The sequence below is a fragment of the Ziziphus jujuba genome, chromosome 4, assembly GCF_031755915.1.
Source record: "Ziziphus jujuba cultivar Dongzao chromosome 4, ASM3175591v1".
Lineage (NCBI taxonomy): Eukaryota > Viridiplantae > Streptophyta > Magnoliopsida > Rosales > Rhamnaceae > Ziziphus > Ziziphus jujuba.
In genome coordinates, this window is record NC_083382.1 from 19,426,656 (window position 1) to 19,441,190 (window position 14,535).

Consider the following 14,535-nt stretch of genomic DNA (forward strand, 5'->3'; position numbering starts at 1 on the left):
TCATTCATATAAGAAAATGTTTTAAAGTAGAGGCAAAACATTACATTAGTAAAAATAAAATTGATCAATGCCTTCATAAGAATTAGAGAGCAAGTAAGTCACAGTGAATGTATATCGAAGCAACTATAAACTTGTAGGCAGAAAGAAGTTTTATAAACTTGTAGGCAGAAAGAAGTTAAGTCCCCCAGTTAAACAGTAAAGCCTACTTTTGCAAAGTCATATTTGAGTTTAACTATACTAAGGATTGAATCTTCCATATGCATTAAATGGTTCTGCAGAGCCAAGATCCATAGCAGTACTATATATTAAGAGATAACAAAATAATGTAAAATTAGTAATCAAAAGATTTAAAATTGCAACAATAGATGTTAAATAAATTAAATTTAGTCTAACCTTTTTTGATTTGTTACCAGGTCCTCATTTTTTTTTCCCCTTCAATTCCAAGCTTCATCCTTTTAGGAGCTCCTTTCATTTTTAATACTTGTGGATCTAGTAATGCAATATCATAATACATATAACCATTATGGTTTCTCTTTGTCAACATCATCAATATCGTTAAATCCAAATTCAAGTTCCTTGGTTTCCTTGAGAGAGTAATTTTCCATTGTACACCTTTATAAAGCCTCCTTTAATGCATGATATGCAACACTAAAACCCTTTTCAGATAATGATCTTTCCTCACTCAATTTGATTGCTTGACACAATTCATCGAAATCTTCTTTTTTAGGTTTTATTCCTTTTAAAAAAATTCTTAGTTGAATGCAAAATCTTCATATTCTTAGTCCATTGTTTCAATATGTAGTGAGGTGGAATGTTAAAAATTCCAAAAGATTACAGAACACATATGGTATGCCTGCAAATAAACTCATAAAATTAAACATTAAACATAAACAAGTGACATGTTGATTTTCCGCATCCCAAATAACAACGAAATGTTCATTTGTTTTTTCAAAATCTTGAACTTTTAAGAGTTTTATTACAATTTTCTTCCGTTTCATGTATAGAAAAACATGTTGATGCTCCCAATACCTCAACTTGAAATTTCTTGAAAACTTAAATTGTTTCAATGAAGTCTTTTTATTAACGTATTTATCAAAGCAGGAATTTGTACTTTTTGATCTTTGGGTTGTGGATATACCTGCAAAAAATGTATCTTTCATGCAGACAGGAATCTAATACTTGGCTTCTTCAAACAAAGATTTAAGCCATTCATTTCCTTCAAGTTTACAAGTCTTAACCATATTCCACCATTTATTCTTGAAATCCTCATTCGTCCATAAATTATAAAAATACAACTGTTAAATAATCTCATAAAGCTCTCATTTGCCTTTATCACATGCACAAGCTTTATAGGATCTTTCCTCAATATGTGTCATACACAAAAGGAATGCGTTGTATTTGGAAAGACAATTACGATGATTGCTTTCATAGCTTTACCTTGATTAGTTAAAATAATAGATGGAGCTTTTCCACCCATTGCTTTAATCGATGTCTTCATTATCCAAACAAATGTTGATGTAGTTTTATCTTTAAGCAATGCACATCCAAATAAAATAGACTAAAATGATTATTTAATCCAAAAAATGGAGCAAGTGGCATTTTATACTTGTTTGTAATGTATGTTGCGTCAAAAGAAACAACATATCCAAAAATTTTGTAGTCTTCTTTTCTTTTTGCATCAACCCAAAAAACATTTTTGAGACATTGTTCTTCATCTAAGTCAATTGCATAAAAGAAGTTGGGATTTTTTTCTTGTATATGCATGAAATGCTCAAGCATTACTTTAGCATTCCCCATTTCAAATGCTAAATGCCATTTTTCACCCAAATGATTTCTAATGCCTTTCTCCAAAAAGCTAACATTTGCATGTCCTCCATGTTGTTTTGCTATTGCAGCAAAAATTTTGCTTGTGCTAACTCCAATTGCATGCAAATTGTTAATACTATTCTTGTTGGAAGAGGTAATTGTTCTACGACATGAAAAGTAATGAGCATGGGCTGGATAAAGCTCATGGTTTATGTTTTTATTTTTATTTTTATGAAACTATGAACATACCATTTCCCCTTTAACTTTTCCTTTACATGCAACATTGATTTACAATCTATCTTTAAGCAAGGGCATTGATTGGCAGGATTTGATTCTTGCTTAAACACATATCTTGTACAAACAAATTTTACATCAATGAACTCTCTAAAATTTTTTTTATCAACAAGTAGATCAGGTGGCAATACCAAATCCAGTCAATCTGGTATATTTTAAATAACATAAATATGCCTATTGATATGAATCAAATTTTGTCCCATCATAAATTTCTAAAATTTTTCCATCTTCCCCATCTTTAATTTTGTCAATCTCCATCTCATCACCTTCTTTATTACATTCATCCAAGTTTAGATTTCAATCAATTTCTAAGTTCATGATCACTACCTATAAAACAAGAATGCAAATATAAAAAGTACAATGTTATTGATAGTAACGTATAATTCTCAATAACCAGTTTATTATTTATTTGAAATTATGATTGTCATTTATTTTATTCTAATGCCATATAGACCTAAATATATGTATAAAAAAAGCCCTAAATGTTACCATTGCAAATATATATATATATTGGTTTGTAAATCTTTTAACAAATATATTTCTAAAAAGGATTTCTTATATGGTTCGATTAGAGAATAGTCCACATATGACATTTGTAACAGCATAAAAATATATAGATCAATCAAATAAGAAAGTAATTAAAAGAAAAAAAGAAACAAAAAATATGAACATAGAAAAAGCAAAGAAAAAACTTACAAAATATGGTAGTTTACACGTACAACCTTTTGAAAATTTAATCATTAAACTTCCTTCACAATTCAAAATTTCACTATTGTTGTCTGAGCTTTTTTAAATAGAGGAAGCAAAAGATCTAAGTTTTTTTTTTTTTTTTTGGTAGAGGAAAGTGGAAAAGTGAAGGCCAATTTTTTAAAATGAAAATTTTAAAGGCATAAAAATGTTTCCTGCCAAAAAACATATTAGAAAACTAGAAAATGGCACTTTAGTAATTATTGATGAAAAGAATGGCAATAAAAATTCTTTGGTTTTACCAAAAAATAATGGACATATATTACCTATTTAATGAAGAGAGTGCACTAGAGAGTGCATTTTCGAGTGCAGCTAGCATTTTTCAACTATATTTAGTTGGTTACAAGAGCCTACATAATAAATTAGTCAATTTATTTGCTCTCTTAGAGCACATGTTGGGATCCCCGACATTTGTCTTTTAGAGTTTTAAAAGTCTTTCATAGATAGAACTCACACACAGTATACATTGCTAACTCTGGGGCACATTAATAATTGAAAGAAGATGGTTTTTTAATTTTTCAAGAAACATTTGGATAATAAAGAGCTTGTCACCATCATCCAATTGAATAACATGCAACAAAAAACTTTAGAGCCATTAGTGAATTTTATAAGGAGATCATGAAACATGACATTGACGTGTTGTGATGAACAAGGAGAAGGCACTTAAAAGCTTCATACTTTGGCTATCAATGTAGATGTTAATCTATACAAAGAGAACAAAGATATATAAACCCTTCCAAACTCTAACGCTTTGTTTGGCATAGTTTCTAGGAAGCCAAAACAACCTTCAAGGCTCCAAAGCTATTTCTGAAATTGTTTCAATAAATTTTCAGAAAGTGCTTTAAGCCTCTAGAATCACTTCTAACTTAAAGGAAATGGAGGGTAGCTTTCTTAGGAAACACTTTTGGAGAAATAGAAAAATCCAAAAAAGAAGTGGAAGCTATGCTAAATAGTGCTAATTATGTTTGATGATATAGAAGACAATCTAATGAGTCTAAGTGAAAATGTAATTAGTAGTGTTGTGCTTGGACACTAAACTACATACTGCTATCCATTAATGAATTCAGACTAGCTCATTCGACCCTTCAAACTAAAGAAATTACCAATTGAGAAAGACAAATCGCACATTCACTTTTACTGTTACCACCAATTCATCGGTCATCTAACTTTGACATGCCAAGTCCTATAAAAGTTGTTCTATGCAAAGATTAGTGTATGGTATACTTATCTAAATGTAAAGCATCAATGTTGTCTCATTACACGCCCTGATGGGAAAGTAGTAGCTGTTGTTGCAACTCATGTCTTCATTGGTTGCCATTTTTATAAGGTGGATGAAAACTTGCCCTATTGTGAAAGGGTATGATACAGCAATCTAAAGCCACCCAATGCCACATGGGAAAAAGCGAGAAATTGTGAGAAGCAATTTTGGAGAAGATATTTCAAACCTTTGAGCTTTAACATGGCAGTGCTAAATCCATAAAGATAAAAAGACAAGCTTGAAGACAACCTCCATGATAAGTAAAAGAGAAGTGTGAATACAAGTTCAGATGGAGTTGCTAGAACAAATTAGGACACACAGACTAAGATGAATCCAGATGAAACCATTGAGATGCTTTAAGATGAAGCTGCTGAGCTAAGGTTGGATAATGGAGTAAAACTAAATGAAATTGAGCTAACCAATTGTGTAACTGAAATAATTTTAGAAGAACGTAACAAAGAAAGCTTGCCACAAGACGATTTCGTATCTTTAGATGATCATTGATCCCTAAAAGAGGATGTGTCACATTGCACTCGTTAAATATAAACTAAGGTTGAGAATGTAGTTGTAATCTTTCATGTAATAGAGTGCAATTCATGAATGTCAAGATGGAAAATGCAACTTAAGACAACATACCGATGGCTACAATAAAAACATTCCAATACAGCCTAAAATTCAAAACCTTGTTTGATCAATTGGGATAATGACCACAAGCCAAGCTAGAGGCAATGGAAGCTCTCATTAGGATATAAGTACATCACCTATCACAATACTTTAAAGGATCAAGGGATGCAGGAAATCCTATAAATTATGCATGTAATCACATTCATTCATGAAAATGTGGATGCATCATACCCAGACCATAATAGACCTTTATATCTCAAAGTAATGATTAATTAGGTCTACATCTAGAAAGCATTGGTGGACATAGGATCCTTTGTTAACATCATTTCTCTTCATGTTTTAGAAGTTGTAAAGATTTCAAGTGACAAAATAGTTCAGAACGAGATCATTATTGTTAGATTTGAAAATGCTATAAAGACCACAATGGGGTACATTCAGTTGCATCTTAAAGGTTGACCACTTTGGTCTTTTACTAAGTTTCATGTGTTGAACATTAAGATGAGCTGCCATATTTTACTATGAAGACCATGGTTCAACAAGCACAAGATGGTTGTTTTAACATATCATCAATACGTTAAGGGATGCCTTAGGATGAAACCAATTTGGATCACACCATGGCTTTGGATTGTGATCTTATGCCTATGAGGACCTCTTTACCATCATGGGAGGAGATCAAACACCTAGGCAAAGATGATATGAGGAGAATGATCGATGAAAAGTGAAGAAGTAGGGAAGATGAACATGCCAAAGCCTCATAACCAAAATACATCAAAGTCAATTTGTTAGACAAGATCATGGTGTACCATATATGATAGCATATGAGACCTGACCCTGTCCAGTGGGAAAGTCCTTAAGAGAAGAGTGGATTTTTTTCCATAGGTCTAAATCATTATCACTTAAGCTTGGAATATAATGAGAATAAAAAGTGATAGAGCAAAGGGATATCCAACAACACATCAAGTCTAAAACATAGGGAAAATAAGTCAGAGGAACTTCACTTAAATATCAAGAATCTAATAAAGTGGGAAGTGAGAATGGAAAAGATGCAGGGATTCATATAACCTATACCAGCACCTAAATCCATGCAACATGGACTCGCCACCATTGTATAAGCATTGGAGATGGTATATCTCAATACCAATTCAAATGTGTAAACGCAAATTTCAATAAATGCTCAACTTTTAGAGCAAGAGAAGCAAAAATTGGTGACCTTGTTGCAGGAATATATTGATGTTTTTGCCTAGAGTTACAAAGATATACCCTAACTTGACTCGAATATTATGTGCCATGCTCTGAACATCATACTAAGAAGAAAACTCTTTAAATAAGCTTAGAAAAACTTTTATTTGGACGTGGAATCATAGACTAAAGAAAAATTGGAGAAGATATTGGTGGTGAATTTCCTAAAGCCAATCGAACACTCCACATGGCTAGCAATACCATGTTGGTGAAGAAATCAAAATGACCAAATTCAAAGCATACAATACTTAATTCAAAGAGTTTTCATCCATAAATTAGCATATTTTAATGCTCTGCCAAATATGAAACTTGCAACACTTAGGTAGGAAAGTTTTCATCCTAGCATTGACAAATTAGATGAATCCAGTAGTCTACCAAATTTGAAGCATGAAACTCTCACTTTGAAAAATCAAACAATCTACAAATCTAGACTATACAACATTTTGATAGTTCCTCAGCAACAACTTTTGGAAGGGCATGCAACTATCCTCTCATTTAAACTAAGTTTCTTTGTACTAATAATGTGGCTAAATATGAGATATTTCTATATGGATCCATCGCTGCACAAGCCATGGGAAATATGAAGTTTAAGGTGAGAGAAATGTCCAATCTAGTAAACGACCAAATACAAGGGAATTTTTTTGTCAAAATGCCATCACTAGCACCATATAGAACACTTGCACAAAATTTCATTACCATTTTTTTAGAGGGATATTAGAGAAATTATACCTTAAACTATATTGGATTTTGCATTATGTAACCTAAACTATTTTTCCTGGCAATTTTCACCATAAACTAACAAAAACTTGGCACTGTTGGTTTTTTCTCAAATTTCTACCAGGATTTTAATAGAGAAAAAGCATGTGACTAGCACATGATTTTAAACAAGGGTAATTTTGTCTTTTTTTATCCATCTTTCAACTTTCACTTTTGTCCCACTTCCACCAATCTTGAAAGCCAAAAAAGTAAAGAATTCCAAAGATTTTACAAAATAATAAGAGGAGTAGTAGTAGTATAGTAATAATAATAATAACAATAACAATAACAATAATAATAAGAAGGATTTTTAACAATTCAGAATATCTAGCTTATGCATATGCATCCATTTGTTGGTTTGATCGATGATGAACATTTTCCCAAATGTAAGAATAATTTTTTTCCTTTAAATTTTTGGGTTTGTTTCAAGTCTTAAAAGGAAGGAAGAAGAGTCTTAAAAGCTTTCATATTTACATGCTAGAAATCAGAAACATGGATATTTGGACAACCTAAATTGGAAACATTAGGATATTGATCGAGGGCTAAGCAAAAACATAGAAATTGAAAAATGTTCTTTTCATAGTATTGAAAATGATGCTTTTTTGCTTTAAGCTTTCCTCAACAACAATTTTTTTTAATGGTTTATCATCCCTTAGTTCTTAGATTTTATCAATGGTAAGACTTAAGTAGTCTTGTTATTGGGTCCCCTCCTAAGCTTATGATAACCCAATTAGGGATCATTATTTGTGAAGGCAATTAAGAATAGAATTGATTAATAGGCTTTATAAGATTGAGATTTTTACAATTTGGCTCATTTAGATAGGAAACTTGCTTGTTATTAGAAAAAAATGCCATTGATTATGAGATAGAAGTTAGGTGGTTTTTGTTTTTTCTCTTCCCTACCATATGGAAGGTAAAAGAGTATGAACTATTTCCCAGATAAGTATGTGCAGGACCTAAATGTGTTGTCTTTGTATCGATGGCTTGAGGCTCTGTGAAGACTTGTGTTAAGCTGGAGGAATTGAGATTGAATCAAATTGGTGGATGCTATATGATGAGAATCCACCCGTGCCCGTACAACCGACTAACTACTGGGGTATTGATCCAATACAGATGAAGACCGAGCCAATCACTAGAGCACAAGTCAAGAGATTTAAAGACAACCTGGATGGATTCATACAGGGAGTTATCAATTCTAAAAAGGGTTTAACCATGTCCAAAGATACAAGATCCGTTTTATGCATTCAGGTGGTGAAGGCCGATATGGACCTGGGTAGTTGTTTTAGTGCATTTTTGGACTCTGGGTAGCAATGAATAGGTTCAACACTTTTTGAAATCAATTGATATCACTAAGAGTTCATGGAAACAATTCAAGTCAAAAGCAAAAGCAATCAAAGAAGGCATTTGCGCATAGTAGGAAGTTTTGGCAGAAATTGCTATTTTTGTTGCTGGCTTTACTGTATTTTCCTGATTTGGCATTTTCTCTTTGTTTCAATCAAGGGAAATGTATGGGAATCATTATAATCATATTTGGCATCCTAAATGGCATATGGGATATGATTTGAAGCCTTTACAAGCTGGAAATTGGTTAAAGATACCTTAGTGGGCAAACTAGTCAACTAGTTTCCTAATTTGAATTTAACTTTTTGTTTTAGAAAACAAGCTTTTATTTTGATTTTATTTAATTATTTTGCTGAAAAATTTAACTTAGAAAAGTTATTATTTTATTATTTCAATTGTAAATTAATTAATTCTTAATTCAAAATGAAGGAATTAATTAATCAAAATTAGATTAGGAAAGGAATGGAATTTTCGGCCACATTAGGAATTAGTCAATGTATAGCCAGTTTTGTCTTAGCTTTTTAGGGTTTATTGCTTTGTGACTTTAGCCTATTTACGAGCTTATTTTTTAATGAGAAGACACCTAGAATATTATTCAGAAATTTATTTGTGAGAAAAGAATTCTTTTTATTCTCTTTGAACACCTAAAACACCATTAAAGAGTGAGTGTTTTAGTTTGACTTATCAATAGGACATCCATCACCTATTGTGATGTCTTCAACATATACCATGGTTTCTAGTGACAGGTTGAGTAGGGGTTGAGGTGACAATAAGAACTTGAACTTAATTTTTCGATTCCAAGCTAATATAATACGGGTTTAAGCACGAGTCAACTTAGGTTCGTATCATTTTATATTAGAGACAAGATTTTGTTTAGGTTTGATCTATCTTATTTGTTTTATTTTATTTTGTGTTAATCTGCAATTTTACCATTAGGTTTAGATTGTTCTTAGTCCATATATGTTCTGCATAATTTTTTTTTCTTAGTCAAATTAGGTTTCCTTGTTTTACTGTATTTTTGTCTCCTAATTTGTTGGTTGTTTTTCATTATTGTTCTTGTTAATTTGGCTTATTATTGATTTTTCTTTGCTGTTTTAATCCTAATTAGTTACATTCATATATTCCCCCCCCCCCAAAAAAAAAAGGAGGATTTGCGGCAACATATACAAATTCACAAAAACATTGCAGATTTGTATTTTGGTTGCCATGGGTTTAATTCTTGTTGGATTGAAATTTACAGCTTGAGTTGATTTTGATATTGCTGGAAGTTGTGTTTGCCATACTTTATTTGTGATAAAAAAAAAAAGCTGATAAAAAAAATGCCAAGTATATAAAAAAAAAAAAAATGCACAAAAACCTGGTTTGTTTAATTTGGAGTTGAAATTTGTTTGAGCTGGAAATTTGGTTTGTGATATTTTAGAGTTCCTGGAATTTTATATTGCTGCTGGAAATTTGTATATTTTTTTTTAGTGCTAAAATTATCGGGATTATATTTAGTTAAAGGATTTGATACAAAAGCTTGAATTAAAAAGAATAACAACCAACAACTATCCTATATTATATTTTTGTTCAATTTGATTCTTATTCGTGTTTGAATTTTTTTCTCTATATTTTATCCTTGAATTATTGGTTTATTAATATTCGGATCAGTTTTTATTCATCCAAATGTTGATTTACCTTGTTTTTGCTAGAAAAGCCAAGAACTAGGTTTTATTAATTCACTTGGTATTGTTTGCTTTTTGCTACTGTTTTGTTGATAAGTTTAATTAGAACATACTTGTGATCTAGTTGCTATTTTGTGTGTGTTGCTTAAAAGAGGGTAAAAGTTGAAACTAGTGTGCAAACACGAATGTCGAGATCTTGTTTGAGTGAAACACATGAGGGAGTGAATTTGGTGAGAATTTTTGTATTATTTTTGCTAAGATGATAGATCCAAGGATGAGAAGAGGAGATGGTTCATTGAAAATTAATGAAGAAGAATCATGGGATTCAAAGGTGACTCAAGAGCAACGGGAATCGGAGGCAAACATACTAACATGATGGCCATGGACCAACTCCAATGGATGAATGCTCACTTTGATCACCTAGATCAAAGATTGGACAGAGTGGAAAATTTTCAAGGTAGGCCGAATACAAGATTTGATGCACATGGTGGCCGAGGTTGAGTTTAAGAAGGCCAAGGGTGATCTAGAGAGGAATTCAGGGAAGGTAATTTTGGAGATAATCTTGAAGAAGAAATTGATGATATTTTTGCACTGCAAGGAAATCCAATCCGTGGGAGACCCATAAGGGAAGAGATGATAATCTTGGAAATAGTAAGGTTAACATACCACATTTCATGGGGAAAAGTGATCCGGAGGCATACTTAGAGTGGGAGGAGTGTATGGAGATGATCTTCGATTGTCACAACTATTTGGAGGCTAAGAAAGTTAAATTGGTAGCTTTATAATTTGGTTATTATGCACTCGGATGGTGGACAAATGAGCAAAGTACTTGAAGGAGAGTAGGTGATGAATTGATTACTATTTGGCGACAAATAAAAGGAGCCATGAGGAAGCGATTTGTACCGATTCATTACCATAGACTGTTACATCAAAAGTTACAATCTTTATCTTAACGAAATAGGTCCATGGAAGATTATTACAAGGAGATGGAGATTCTCATGATGAGATTGAGTATGAATGAGGATCGTGAGGCAATCATGGCAAGGTTTTTGGGAGGTTTGAATCGAGAAATAGCCAATCAACTAGAATTACAACAATATGTGGAATTGGAAGAGATGTTGCATGTGGTTATCGGTGGGATTATCTTGGGAAGCCATTGCCAAAATCCTCAACAGATCTTTTTGTTTGCTATTTTCGTCCTCTACCTGGTGCGCCAAACTGTTGATGCTAAAATTTTGATAGCTTCCAGGTAGGCAAAAGTGTGATGTGGCAACTGGAATGTACGCTATGGAACTACAAAATAAAGGATAGAAAAGCAAAGTTACCTTGGTACCAGTGTGGTACCGGCCAAAGGCACTGCGACACTCAAGTCAGATTATGAATTCACAATTCTCTCAATAATTGTAGTTGATTGTATTTTTTGTTTTCTTTTAGCGTACCTTAAATGGGGGTGCCATTGTCACCCTTTTAATGGTTTGAATGTGTTTTGAACAAATTTGAAGCATATTCTCATAAGGATTTTGAGGGTTCTATTGAACCGATTTGAACTCCGTTTGAATTCTGTTTGAAATGGTTCTACGAGATCTTGACACATCTTGATTGGATTCTTCTTTCTTTTAGGATTCAGAATTCCCGATATTTACTCATGTATTGTTTTGTTTCTATGCTTCTTTCGGGTTTCAGGTAGTTCTATTTTTATATTAGATCCTACATTATCATGTCTTACCTTCGGACAATTTGTCTCGACTAATATGTCTGAGGTTAATTATTTTGGATGTATCAGACTTTTGATCCGTGCTGTCCCCTTCTTAAGCGAGGTATTGTAGCTATTGGGTTATTACTGCTGACGTTGCTACTTATTAGACAAACTTTGCTGACGTGTCTTGCAACATGTTCCTATCGAATTATTTTACCCGTACAATAGGTGCCATGTATAATTTTTTTGAATGAGTTGCTGATTTACAGAAGCTCGCGGTGATAGGTTTTGTTGCTAAGGTGCCAAAGATACTAGTTGCTTGGTTGGCTCCTTCTGCTAGTTGGATCAAACTCAATTTTGATGGTACTACTATTGAGAATCTTGGATGCGCTGGTTGTGGTGGTATTTTTGAACTTCCCATGGTTTCATTAACGGATGTGTTGCTGCTTTGTTGGGGTTCTATTTGCTCACGAAGCTGAAATTTAAGTAGTTATTATTGCTTTAGATTTGCAAGGCAGTATAGTTGGGATCATATTTGGTTGGAGTGTGATTCATTTTATGTTGTGGGATTGGTTCAGACTTTTTCTTTAGATGGTCCATGGTGTCTAAAAGTGTTTAGAGTATATTTCTTCAATTTCTTTTCATTGCTATTGCTTTTGTTAATTTGAGTTGGTATTGTTTTGTTTTTCCCTATAGGGGATTTTTTCCTTCTGGGTTTTTTGCCTCCGCAAGTAGGGGATGCGCCACAGGGTTGTATTTAATTCTCTTCTCTCTATTGTATTTTTATTTTATATAGTCCATTTGTCTTTTGTATACTTGTTACCAGGGGTGCCAACCTAATTGAGTTATTCTCAATTACAAAGTAGTTTTAGAGACCTGTTTCCAAAAAAAATAAATTATTTTATTCTAGTAATTTTTTTATACAATTAATTTATTTTAAAAAAGTTTTTAGATTGAAAAATATAAAATTTATTGTTCAATATTCATTATGTTTAATTTTATAATTTCTATATCTGCATATGTAAGTAATAAATTTGATTATTCATAACCTATTCATGAGCTTGTTTTATTTTTCAAGATCAGCTCACGAACTTTATTTCTTATTCAAGATTAACTTGTTTTCTTTACAAGTTAAATTTGAGCAAGTGAAAATCAAATTGAGTTTGAGCCAATCACAAACTATTTGGGTCTATTTACAGCATTACTATTCAACAAATAAAAAAAATGTAATAGTAAAAAAGTGAAAAATTGACAGCAAGTTTGTAAAGCCACTTACAAAGATTTGTGGGAAAACTTATCATCATCCTTGATAATTCAGACAAAGCCAATGGTTTTAAAACATTAAAGCATATCGCAAGGAGTTTTACTATCCATAAAATTAGGCATATGCATTTTGTTCAAAGGCATTTATATTTTTAATTATAAAGATATAATATATTTAAAAACTAAATATAAATCCATAATTAAACGAATCTATAAGGTGCATACTACATAGTAATCCAACATAAAGGGAAAAAATAAGAAATGCAACAAGAAGGGAAAAAATAAGAAATGCAACAAGAGTAAACCAGATCAATTCTAAATTACCAACTTGACCCGTAGCTTAAGTATTGTATTTGATTATTTACTAAAATCCCTTTTTTGGAGAGAGGGGTGGTTGTTTGTGTGGACCATTTGGCAGATATAATTACCAGATCAATTCTAACTCTTTTTATTTTTATTTATTTATTTATTTTATTATTATTATATTTTTTTTTTTGGGTAAAATAGAACAATCATGACTTATATAAGATAACTTAGCATATATAATAACTTTACACTAAATTCTCCACATCAATATCGCCATCATCATCATCCAAGTCATCAATCTTAGGAAAGCTTGCACCAGGAAATCCAGCCTCTGCATCTAGCTTAGCATGAGCATCTAACAATTGGTTTTATATGATCAACTTCTGTGCCATTACCTTCACCTATGAATAAAGTAAAATATTATAATATAAAAGTGATGAATAATTTGATATGTTTAAATGTTTTTATACTTGAAATATCACGAAATTTCCTTCTAGACCCAATCCTATATTAACTATAGGTGCAGATGAAGAACCCACTTCCATGTTAACCATAGGAGCATGCGTAGCAAAATATTCTTCTGGTTCATAAATCTTTGACCATAATTTTCTAATGGCATCAACATTGAATATATCTTCATCTTCAAGCCAAGAACTAGCCGGTGGAAGGAGTGGAGTTTCTTTTTCCACAATCCATTCACCATCTGAGTCAATTTCCTCCAACAATATAAGATCGCCATTTTGTTTTCATTTTAAAATTCTTTCTCTTAATCTAGTGTTGTACTTCACATACACCAAAGCATTCAGACTTTTATAATCAAGTCTATTTCTCTTTTTTGTATGATTTTAAAATTATAAAAGGTATTATAAAATCTATTAGATTAAATATAAAAAAAAAATTATCAATAAAACTATCATGATAGTATCACAAAAATTTTAAAGTTGTTGATTTAAAAAATAATAATAATGTTACTATTACCGACTCAAAAGTGCTCCAATTCCTTTCCCATCCTTAAGCATTAGAAGTAAGACTGAGCACTCCAATTGCATAAATTCAGTTGTAAAATGTGTTGGGTAGATATGTGTTGTAAAAGCATAAATTCAATAAGAAAATAGAGGCTCCCACCAGAGCAACAAGGAAATAGGCAATTCGCCGAACCTTGATAAATCTTGGGTATTTTTGTTCTTGTTTTAGATTTTATTCCCTGTTTCCATATCAATGGTATCAGAGCTTGGGTCCTCTGATTCTTTTTTATTCTTTGTTCAAGAATCTTGGTGAGCATTTTTGGATTTGGGCATTTTGGTATTTCGAAGAATGTCTACAAAATTAGAGGTTAAAGTTTTCAACAGCAAGGGAGATTTCTTGCTCTGGCACAAGAAAATGAGAGTCGTGTTGGTCCAGATGAAGGTTGCGTAGGCAATCGATGGCTCGTATGGAGCATATGTGACAGAAGACAAGAAATTGAAGATTGATGAAATTGCAATGAGTACAATCATTCTTCATCTCTCTGACAATGTGTTGAGGGAGGTTGATGATGTCAT

The 14,535-nt window shown here is 32.1% G+C and overlaps 1 pseudogene; it reads right to left on the bottom strand.

Moving 5' to 3' along the window:
• Window positions 1–791: 791 nt before the first annotated feature.
• Window positions 792–13,539, bottom strand: LOC132803415 (protein FAR-RED IMPAIRED RESPONSE 1-like; annotated as a pseudogene).
• Window positions 13,540–14,535: the final 996 nt, after the last annotated feature.